Consider the following 12,839-nt stretch of genomic DNA (forward strand, 5'->3'; position numbering starts at 1 on the left):
CTGGCAACAGACAGGTGGATGAAAGACAATTACAGCTCTCCCTTCAAGGAGTTTATATTCTAGTGAGGGTCACAGACACTAAACAAACTAATTTTCTTCCTTCCCACTATTTCATTTCCTGTAGCTTTGAGTGCATTAACAACCAGGCCACGTATACAGTCCCACTCAAGGAAGAAGTGTCAGAGGTTTGACTTGGGCAAAAGGAAACCGAAAAAACAGGAATGCCATGCAACTGGACTAAGAGTACAGAGCTATGGAGGGGACTGTAAGTCACACTGGGACAGTGAGAGGGTTGGTCCCATGAAATGGGATGATTAGGGACGGCCTCTACGGAGTACAGAGATTTATCAGGAAGAGATAAATGCAACAGGAAGAGGTGTGTCAGGCACTGAAAACTGGAAAATAAGCCAAATCAATGAATCTTTCAGTGTTTGTCCTGATCATGTCCTCTCCTTTGGCTTGAACAATATCCTATTCTTTTCCAAAATGTCTTTCCTTTTCTTGGAAATCTTGCTGGCTTCAGCTTGTGCATGGCACTTCACTCAAGCAAGCAATGTCATTCATTAACAAAGAATCAAATAACTTTACACCTATCAACTTGTGCAGGGTGGCAGCAAGGAGATAGTGAACATGCATGGAGGCTGGGGAACTGGCACGCCGCAGAGCTCTAGGGGGAACAGAAATTCCTGACTCTAGCTCTGACACATGGCAGACGTTAGTGGGATGGGTGGACGTCAGGATGGTTCTGGACTACTCCAGAGGAGCATTACACTATTCTTCAGACAGACACACTTTATAAGAACTTAACTTTTTGAAAAGTATAAGTTAGGAAAGACAGAAAGCATGGTGTGATGGAAAATGTTTGGTCTTTGAAGTCAACTAGGCTATGAATGTTATATTTTGGCAGTTACTATTGTCTGACTTCGGGTTGATCACCTAACTAACCTCCCTAGGTCTCCATGTCCTAGTTTGTAAAATTGTAGATATCAATTTACATCCAGTCATGAGAATTAAATTAATGTCTGGAACCAGTTGCTACTACAGCTTCTGATTTTTAAAATTACATCTTTGGCCAGGCGTAGTGGCTCACGCCTATAATCCCAGAACTTTGGAGATGGAGGTAAGAGGATGGCCTGAGCCCAGGGGTTTGAGACTAGCCTCAGCAACTTGGCGAAACCTTATCTCTACAATAAAATTTTAAAAATTAGCCGGGTGTGGTGGCGTATGCCTGCAGTCCCAGCTACTTGGAAGACTGAGGCAGAAAGATCACCTGAGCCCAGCAGGTTAAGGCTGTGGTAGCCATGAGTGTGCCACTACACTCCAGCCTGGGGGACAGAGTAAGACTCCAAAAAAAAAAAAAAAAAAACACCTGTCTGTCTGTCTGTCTATCTATCTATCATCTATCTCTTTAATACACTAAAGGGGTTTGCTTTGTAAAGTAATCCTATAATCTTAAGTGAATTTTTTGATAACTACATTCATTCTTTACTCAAGGTATAGGCAGAGCTTAGTAGTGAAAAGTACAGTTAGGACCCAGAAGGTATAGGTGCAAAACTCATGGACCCTGGGACCTAGCTATGTGAGTACGTACGTACTGTGCATCTCCTGGGTCCTTGTTTTCTTGCATGCAATTCTATTTCCTCCAACCTTAAAAAGCTATGACTCTAAGTCTGGACTTACAGATACTGTTTTGGTTTTAAAAGAGGTTCCTAAGTATGGAAGTAATATTAGGTCATCGTTCTGAATGAACTAAAATATGTTATTTTGGTTCTCAATGCAAGACTTTGAACACATCACCATTTGAAATGAAAACCTATTCAAGTATTTGGCAAAATAATTAATGGCATAATTTGACTTTCACTTTCCAGTTATGAGCATGTTCCTCTTATCCAAATAAACCTCAGTAACTATTCCTCTTAACAGATTGGTCTTTAGATATAAAAGGAAGATGGCTTCAGCCAAGTTATAGGAAAGTGATAGATAATACATGTAATGGGAAGGAAGGATATGGAAGGGACACAGGAACAGTTAGACTTCTAGGTTTCCTAGCTCCTTTTTTTCCTATGGAAAATTCTTCCCTCTAAACTGGTTATGTTTCCCTAGAGTATGTTATAATACATATGAGGAAAGTAACCACACTATAGAATATTTACATGATGTGATAAAAGACAGTCAAATGCCTTGTTTCTTTTCTCACCAATTACCCAATTTGTCACTCATTGCCAGAATTATTTTTTAATAAAGAAAGTAAAAAGGTTGGCTCAAATCTTGCCCCTTTCAGTTCGGTATACTGTAAGTGATATCTACAGAAAGTTTTCAACAGAGAAACAAAGACAATCATAAAAGACACCAGAATCTGACCAGCCCTAGGCAACTTGGAGAGACTTCTCTAGAATAAATTTTTAAAATTAGCCAGGTGTGGTGGTGTGCACCTGTAGTTCCAGCTACTTGGAAGGCTGAGGCAGAAGGATTGCCTGAGTTCAGCAGGTCAAGGCTGTGGTGGCTGTGGGTGTGCCACTACCTCCAGGCTTGGTGACAGAGTGAGACTTTGACTTCCTCCCCCCCAAAATCAGAATCTATACTGTTACTAATACAGTTTCAAATTGTCCAAGTCTTTTTCTGGAACAAAATTTGCCAAAATTACTGAAACTTCAGTGGAGAGAGGAAGATTTACATTGTTAAATTATGCTATGTTATGTTATATTATGTTACACTACTGCATGGCAATTATATGTTTTTCTCCATGCCCATTAATTTATTATGAGAACAGGGAATGGGAGGTTGCTCCTTTCTGTTGCATTATGCATAAAGGAACCCTACCTGTTCCAGAAAGGTTATTATTGGCTAAGAGAACTGAGGACAAGGCAGAAATAATTATTTAACTGACAGGGTGAAAACAGAAAGGAGAAATAGCAAGTCCAGATCAATTACAGCCTTGGAGTGAGAGCATTCTCCCTTTGGTATACAGACTGGGTCTGGATTGAGATTAGAAATACTATTAAGTTTTACTTAGGATTTACATACTCAATAGCAAAAAAATAATAATCCAATTTTTAAATGGGCAAAGACCTGAATAGACATTTCTCAAAAGAAGACATACAAATGGTCAACAGGCATAGGAAAAAAATGTTCACCACCACCAATCATCAAGGAAATGCAAACCAAAGCCACAATGAGATATTATCTCACCCCAGTTGGAATAGCTATTGTCAAAAAGACAAAAAACAACAAAGGCTGATGAGGATACAGAGAAAGGGGAACCCTCATATGCTGTGTTGGTAGAAATGTAAACAGCCATTATGGAAAACAGTATGGAGGTTCCTAAAAAAAGTAAAAATAGAACTACCATATGATCCAGCAATCTCACTGCTGGGTATATATACAAAAGAAAGAAAATAAATATAAGATATATCTGCACCCCATGTTAACTGCAGCACTATTCACAATAGCCAAGCTACAGAATCAACCTAAGGGTTCATTAATGAATGAATGGTTGAAGAAAATGTGGTATATATACACAATGGAATATTATTCAGCCAAAAACAAAAATTCTTTTTTTCTTCCTTTTTTCTCCCCCAAAACACAGATGAAACTGGAGGTCATTATGTTAAGTGAAATAAGCCAGGCATAGAAAGGCAAATATCTCATGTTCACACTCATAGGTGGAAGTTAAAACAGTGGATCTCATGAAGGAAGAGAGTAGAATGATGATTACTATAGTCTGGGAGGCTAGAAAGAATGAAAGAGAAGTTGGTTAATGGGTTCAAAAATATAGTCAGATAGGAGGAGTAAGTTGTTATATTTAGTAGTACAGAAGGAAAATTGGAGTTAATAATTTATCACATATTTCAAAATAGCCAGAAGAGAAAAACTGTAATGTTCCAATGCAAACAAAACATAAATGTGTGAGGGATGGATATCTCAGTCACCCTGAGCTGATCATTATGCATTGTATACAGGTATCAAAATATCACGTGTATCTCAAAAATACACACCATTATATCAATAAAAAATACAAAAAACCCTATAAAAAATAAAACGGGACAGTAGACTCAATGAATAAATAAAACAAAATGATTTTTCATTTTTCTCTCCTGTATAAAATATTCCTAGCCACTAGTTTTAAATAGCTAGACTAAGTTAGAACTTCACATGCATCTCTTTTCTTTTTTTTGAGTTGGAGTCTCACTCTGTCACCCAGACTGGAGTGCAGTGGCCACTCCCGGCCACCGCAGCCTCGACTTGCTGGTCTGCGGCGATCCTTCCGCCTCAGCCTTCCAAGTAACTGGAACTACAGGCACGCGCTACCACGCCCGGTTTGTTTTTGATTTACTGTAGAGATGAGGTCTTGCCAAGTTTCCCAGGCGGGTCTCGAACCCGCGGGATCAGGCAATCCACTCACCTCAGCCTCCCAAAGGCGTGGGATTACAGGCTGAGCCACCGAACCCGGCTGCATCTCTTTTCTGATTGGTTTTTCTAGAGGACAAATGAAGACTGTTTCTCTTTGATCTAGGTCATTTTGTAAGAAAAATTCACGTGAACATAGAAGGAGAATTCTGATTCTTATTAACCAGAGAAAAATAAGGAAAAAAATGGAATCATCATTGACTATAACTTTCCTGGTTAAAAATTATTAGACAGTTTGGAAAAACGAACCATGTAGTAAAATTTAAAAATACTCCAACTGAGACAGCAACAGTTAGGACACTCTTAAAAGGCTTTGAAAGGAATAGGAATTTATTTAGAGTAAGTGAAAACATTTAAAATATGTTTATATTTTCATTAAATTAGAAAGAAATGACTCTTATGCTTTTAATTTCAAGCCCATTTTATATTACCGACTCCCCATTTGCTACCCAACCTGTATGACTTGGCACTGGCATTTATCTCTCTGCTGGAGACTGCAGCCTTCTGCAGCCAACCTGTGGCGACAGTTATCTCTTAATTAAAACTCTACATGCAAATATAGCAGTATGAAAAAGTATTGTTGCAAAAGCACATACAAAGCATGATAATTTATAACTGTACAATCCTTTTCATCTAATGTTTTAATACCAAAGATAACTACTAAAGTCAGTGGGAAACTTTCCCTCAGGAAAAATCTGCATAGCCAATTCTTTATACATATATTAAAAGAGAAGACAGGCTAGATCTTCCTATCATCAGGTCACTTCTCTGAAGAAGAATGGTGACTTGTATTTCCCTGCAAGAGATAACACTTTGAAAAATGTGAAACATTCTACAGAGTGCACGATACTTCCTTTCATAACTGATGATGACCCATTTAACCTTGAGTTGTGAAATATATTTTCTAAGTTTTAGATACTTCAAGTGCTAATGAACTGTCATTACCTTTCTGATGCAAATCTGAAATAAAAAATGAAAGCCACCATAAACAGGTTTCTGGACAAAGTAATTATTTATGTACAGATGAAGCACGTCACCCTGACATATATTTGAACTTGAAGATTTTCTATTATTCCCAAGAAAGCTGAGAGAAAAAAAAAAAATCTATGAAGCTGCAACAGCAAGGGAATTCACCTGGTTATCAATTACCATTAGAAAAAATAATTAGAATTATGGCCCATGAGAGAAAGAGCGAGCTGGTGTATGAATTTCATATAGTACTATAATTATTTTTCTTTTAAGTCATTTTGTTTCAAAAATAATAAGTCACCCTCTCTCTAGAAGATACAAGCCTATACTAACCTGTCCAAATTGATTCATAAAGAAGGAAATTCACTTCTAGGGAAAAAAAAGTTTATGTTTATTTTGAAATGCCAACATCTGTTGTGCAATAAAAGCAGTAGCAAACTGTCGTGCCAGCTCACACACTTAGCAAGAATAATTTAATGCACAACTTTTCTTTGTATTTGCTTTTTGAAAAATCTGGTATGTGAAACAAGACACTTGCAGTAAGACTCAGAAATAAGTACTCAAACTTAGTCAAATATATTTTAAAACCAAAGAAATAGGAAATCTTTACAGGGGAAGCAAAACACCCCAAATACATACACAGCTATGGGATTATCTAGACATCGAAGAATTATATTTTCCTGTGGTGAATATGAAAAGTCCAAGGACTAGATTTATCAGTGATTGTTTTCTTAATTTTGTTTTTATATTGTTGGTTGCTAGAATATAGAAATACAATTTTTAAAAATATTGGTCATGTATCTTGTGACCTTGCTCAATTCCTGTTAGTTCTAGAAATTTTTTAAACAATTTCTTAGGATTTTCTATAGACAAGATCATGTAGTTTGTAAGCAAGGATGGTTTTAGTTCCTTCTTTTCTATCTGTGTTCCTTTCATTTATTTTCCTTGTAAACTTTATTTTAAAATAATTATCTCTAAAGCAGTTATTTGCTCAATTCTACACATAATTAGTAATATTTGCTAATATTAACAGCCAACATCAACTATATCCAGCATCCATTACCCACCCATATCTCTTAAATATATTCTGGAAAAAAAGTTTATAGTCAAACATTGGTGACGACTTAGAAATTTCTAAATATAGAAATTTCCCCAAATAAAGCTATTTATAAAAAATGTACAGCTTCAGGCCCTGATGAGTTTTCTTTTTGTTTAATAGCTTCTATAATGTAATACTGTGATAATTTTTCTTGTAAAACTTTTTCAGGAGAGGTGTGGTGGCACAGCAGAAAGAACACAGGTTTTTGAAGCAAATAGATTTGGAGTCAGAAAGACACAGCATTGAATTTCAGCTCCTTCAATTAATAAATGAAACATCTCAGGCAACCATTTTAAGCTCTCCTGGAGTTTCTTTCTCTTGTCCCTACGAATGTTTCTTGACATATTGAAAAAAACTGTGGAGGGATAGAAAAATTTGTACCTTAGAAATAATAGAAAGAAAGTACACAAAACTATGAACAATGGTCATTTCTGGATAGTGGAATGAAACCTTCATTTTCTCTTATTTTTCAAAGGCTCCTCTGTCCAACAGAAACATATCTGAACCATTTATGTAATCTTAATTTTTTAATAACCGCATTTAAAAAGTTTTAAAAAGCAGGTGAAGTTAATTTACATAATGCAGTTTATTTTGTCTAATATATCTAAAATATCATTTCAGTAAGGAATCAATACATACAAATAAATGATATATTTTACACTCTTTTTTGGGAACTAAAGCTTTAAAATGCAGCGGCTATTTCCCACTACAATTCATCTCAGCTCAGCCTGGCCACATTTCAAGTGCTCAACTGTCACACATGGCTAGTGGCTACCACACAGGACAGCGGAATGGGGGAACTGGGAAGGAAGTTGGATAAGGTCCAAAATTTTACTGAGTCTTAGTTTTCTCATAAAACTTGCAGTGAGAATTAGAGAAATTTCCTAGTATGATGTCCAGGACACAGCAGTAACTAAATTAACTGATAGCTATTACCAGTTATTTTCTGAATAGATTTGGGGTTTTATGTAGTTTTTAATTTTATTCCATGTTGCTATGTTAGTTTTCTATTGCTAAGTAACAAATTATCCTTTAATCTTAGCCAGTTAAAACAATAACTGTATTATAGTTTCTAAGGGTCAGGATGGACCAGACCTGAGTTAGTTGGTCCTCTATTCAGGTTCTCACAAGGTTGAAATCAAGGTGTCAGCTGAGCTGAGGTTCTAATCTAGAAATTGGAGGTTCCTTTCCAACTCATCTAAGTTGTTGGCAGAATTCAGTTCCTTGCAGAAAGGTCCACAGGCTGTGGAGCCACCTCTCTCCATAGGGAGTTTCACAACATGGCAGCTTATCTCTTTTAAGGGATCTCCTGATTAGGTTAGGCCCACTCAAGATAATCCTCCATTAGATTAATGCATAGTCAACTGATTAGGAACCTTAATTGCACTTGTAAAACCCTTTTGCCACATAATGAAAGATACTCATAGGAGTGATATTCCATCATATTCACAGATTCACTCACACTAACAGGTTGATACAGAATGTGTACACCAAGGAATGGGAATCTTGGGGGCCATCTTGGAATTCTGCCTAACATAGTTACCTTCTAGTATTGTCTTGGATTTCCAGGGTGTACCAGACACAGACAAAATTCCCAAAGATTTTTATTACTGTGAGATACCAGGGACCAGGAACACAGTAGAAATTCTCTCTCCCACTTAAAAAAAAAAAAATCTAAGCCCTATGCGTATGAATTGAAGGCTTCCATGGTTCCAGAATAAAAAAGAATGAGAACAAAGGGAAGGAAAACGTTCAAGAAGAAGAGAAATTGGGGCCTTTTAACCACTACTAGTGGTATTGGTGAACCCAGTCAAGGAAGGCCACTAGTCTGGACATGTAGGGAACTACTTGTATTTGTCTTCATATAGATTAACATGTGGTTTCTCTCGTGAGCTAAATTTGTCCTACCTGGATTTCAAATTTTCAATGTACTATGAATATTTTCATCACATACTTTAAAATGGCTGAAGATAAATGCTAAGTTTAAGTGTGCAAATAAAGTGCAAAAACTGGCTAAACTTCATTCTCTTCTCCTAGACCTGCATTATGTTGACTACCAGTCCCATATGTCATAATAAACTTGCTAGTTTTAAACAGAATAAAGAGACTACAGAAAAGAGGAAGAAGAAACTATTGAGTTCCAATGTTACCATGAAGTACTTTGGAATCCTTTTCTCTATTTTTAAGTTATGGTTCTGGCACTTCCTATAAACTTGTCCAACTTATGTATTTTACTTTATTCTTAGAAAGATTTGGAAATATCTTTGCTTCTGGCTGCATATTACAAGCGATGAAAAAAATTCTTTAAAGCTGCAGAATTTTTATTCCCTTGTTTTCTTGTTAGGTTTTCTTTTAAAAACCTAAACATCAGTTAATACCTACTTGCCTCATATTTTAAAATACAATAGGAGTTGCCTGTCTTGAATTTTTTTTCTCACGTTAAATGCACTCATTCTTCTCACTCCAAAGAGGACAAACCCAGAGAAAACATGAATTACTTGCTTTCCAGTTTTTCTTCCTGTGATATACATTAATCCTGCATAACATTTTTTATCTACCTACACATCACAGACTCTATGAAGTAGTGTTCAAAGGGTCCTGTAAACGTGACTAATACATAATAGGGAAAGTACAACCACCTCTAAAAACACTTATCATAACTTTGTAAAAGAATACTAATAAAAAGACTACTTGGCTGTGAGGTAGGGAACTAATAAAAGAGTTGTAATAGTAATACTGGGATTTAGGCAAGGGGTGAAATAAGGTACTCTAGAACTTGCTGTTTTCAGCCAATCTGAGAGTAGTACTTTAAAAAGAGCTAATCATGACAACCACAATACTATACTATCAATTTATAAGATTTTTTAATCTTATTAAAGTCTTTCCACACTCATTATCTCACCGGATAGTAATCACACGTCTGTGAGACACAAAGCAGAGTTATTTTCAGTTTAATTTAAAGATGAGATTGATTTGCTTGAGGTTATATGGAATTAATAGCTCCTGACTCACAATCCAATGCCATGTTCACCAGTTCACACTGCGTCACTATTCCATTCTCCCACAACAAATCAGCCAGGAGTTTTTAGTCAAGTCTATGCCTGGATCCAGTTGACCAACAGTGTATTTCAATGAATAACCCCATGTTAAGGCTTTTGCATCGACATGCTGTTCTCCTTGAGTCAACATTAAACCTTCTGCTCTAGTATAACCACAGGATGACTTTAAATTGGAGATTAATATAGGTGCAAGTGTGATCATTACAAAATTAGAGGTGTGTGTGAAATCACAAAATTTTTTTGTTTAAAATGTGAGAAGTTTATGCAGCAGGTTCTGCTCAAACCTTTTAAACCAGTGTTAGATTAGACTTTTCCTGTAGAACAGATAAGAATACCACTAACTCATAGAATTGTAAATAACTTGCAGTAGTAATTCATTCCATTTCTCCTAGGTGACTGATTCTAAATCATCCAAAATATGCAATAAAATATGTATTTCAGAAAGTCTACTCTTGCTACATTAAACCTCATCCTTATGCTTAACAAGGTTTATATTTATTAAGTCTCTCCAGACTAAGGTACATCTAAGAAGTATCATATATATTAACTATTAATAACATGTCTTTAGATATGCGTATATGTGCATTTATATATAAGTTTACCAGACTATTCATCTTTCTAAATCAAGGTTCATAGCTATTATATGACCCTTGCTATTAGTTTCTAAGTTGTCCATGTCTAAGCTTAATAATTGAAATGGTTGTAATTTTTTTTGTTCCAATTATGGTCACTCTCATCTGTTTCTTCTCAAATTAACTAAATATTCAGCAAACATTTATTCAGCAAACATTTATTCAGTCTTTTAACATATATCCCTGACATACCATGCTGTTTCAAACATTTCACTTGGATTCCTTCTCTGCCCCTGTTAGTTACTCACATTTACATATTTTCCCCTTAAGCTCAAACTTTCTGAAAAAGAAGTCTAACTTCTTTGCCTCACTTTCCTCACCTTCCATTCATTTTCCCCACCCAATGCAACCAACTTCCACCAGAACACGGTTGAAATGGCTTTCTCACTTACCATTAGTGCCATCTTCAAAGACAAATCCAGTTTTACTACTCTTCATATTATTTTGCATTACTGGCATTTGACATTGTTGATGAATCCCTCTCTGCAATGTTCTCCTTTCACTACTATTAAGATTTACCATTCTTTTTCACTTTCTTTTCAGTGTCCCCTACCTGTATTTGCTTTCATTTTTTAAAAAAAGTTTGGTATTCTATGGAGCTCTAATCTAGGAAACTTTCTTGCTCCTCATCTTAGGGATGCCCTTAGAAAATGTCCCATAGCGTCAACTAACATCAGTATATTTAATCTCTTCAAGTCTGAGTTTTTTAATGCTCCAGACCAGTATTTTCCCAAGAGTGGCTTGTGACCTTTTAGTAGTTCATGAATTCAATTTAGTGGCTTACAACGCACATTAAAAAATGAAACAAAATAAAATGAATGGCACAGACAAAAACGATATGAGTACATCACCCAAAGAAAGGGGCATTGCTCTGTGAAATATGAAATCACATCTTTGTATAGGATCAGATGTAAAATATATTTGCTACTGTGTGTCATGATCATAAAAGTGTCAAAACCACTGCTCAGGACACATCTTCATAACTGCCTACTAGATATTTCTACATGGATTTTTTTAGGCATCTAAAGTCTATGAGTTCCAGACCAAATTCATTATCTTTCCCCCTTGAAACCTCTTCTTCCTAGTCTATTATTTCTCATAGTTAATAATGTCAAGCTAGAAATCTATCAGCAATCATCTGTTCCTTCTATTTCCTTATTCTTCACATCCGATCACCATCAAAAACCTGTAATTCTGACTCCTAAACATCTTTCAATATTCTTCTTCACTCTTACATTCACTGCTGTCATTTAGAATCACAACATTTAGTTTTAAAATACAGTGGGTTGGTGTAAAATCTGAGGTACAGTACAGCCAGCAGAACAGAAGAGGACTACCACTGAAAATTTAGTTTGTTACTCACAGCCCCTAAGAGAAGGGCATATGCCATACCACACAGGGCCATATGGACAGCACCAGGGTGGGCTGGGAGGCAGAGAAGAGGGGGAAGTGCAAGCAAAAGTCTTTATTTTGGTTACCATGGGAAGAAACAGGGTTAGGACTGGCTAATTTAAATACCTGCAGTGTGCTCTGTGCTCTGGGGCATAGGAGCTGTCTGGTATTTGGCCCTGGGGTTCCCAGGACAGAAGAATAATGGACCAGAATGTCAAAGCCCAACAAAGATGGTTGGGATGTGGCCCTGGATTGGTTGGTTTGTATTTGAAAAGTACACTCACGGACAAGTTGATAATTATCACTGGTTAACACTGGGAGGACAGTCCCTCCAGGGTATCAAGACTTCAGATGTCACAGCATCAGAATATAGAACATAAATGACATGGTTAATACACATCTGTCACCTGAATTATTGCAATAATCTTCTAATCCATCTCCCTATTACTAGATTCCCTAACTACAAATTATCTTTCTAAAAGCCAGATCTAATCCCAGATCTATTTTAAAAATCTACAAATGAAACCCAAAGGTTTTTTTATTTCCATTCAAGATCTTTAAATAGCTAGCCTACGTTCTCTTCCAGTCTCTTTTCCCATCTTGCCCTGCAAATCAAAATGAAAGGAAAAAAAATTCCATAATTATATCAAACTGTTTTCAATTTTCTATATGTGTATTTCCTTCTAATTCTTTACAGAGTATATGCTCAATTTTCCTATACTTTTAGTAAAGACACAGCTATGTTTCTGATAGTTTTCTAGTATACACTTTCATGGTACAGATATGGTATTTGTTACTAGCCTTTTAACAGCAGGAAGACCTTACAGTTAGTAAGTCTCCTATACTGTACCAAATCACATCACTGCAGTTAGATACTGCCACTGTTTCTAAAGGTTGAAATAAGGCTTCTGTGACCCTATTCTATCTTGCTGCTTCTTTCCCTTGGATTATTCATAAATAATCCTAAATGTTAATACAGAGAGTCAACTCGAATAAACACGCTTATGGCTTTTTACCCCAAATGCCAAAATCTTTTCCAAAAGATATCATGTTGTAGTCCACCAGAAATTCACTCTTTATTTATTGACACTTCTTATTTGCTCCAACAGTGCTAGTACAGACACACAGATAAACTGGACACTATTTCTGTTCTCAAGGAGTATACAAACCACTATGCTTCTGTACACTCTTAGTGTAGTCCTAGCAGTTTTATTGCAACCCTAAAGAGGTTAGGTTGTTTGATTTTATATACTAAGAAAGTGGGGTTCACAGGGATTAAAT

The sequence above is a fragment of the Carlito syrichta genome, unplaced genomic scaffold, assembly GCF_000164805.1.
Source record: "Carlito syrichta isolate Samal-C Ts95f unplaced genomic scaffold, Tarsius_syrichta-2.0.1 Scaffold302931, whole genome shotgun sequence".
Classification (NCBI taxonomy): domain Eukaryota; kingdom Metazoa; phylum Chordata; class Mammalia; order Primates; family Tarsiidae; genus Carlito; species Carlito syrichta.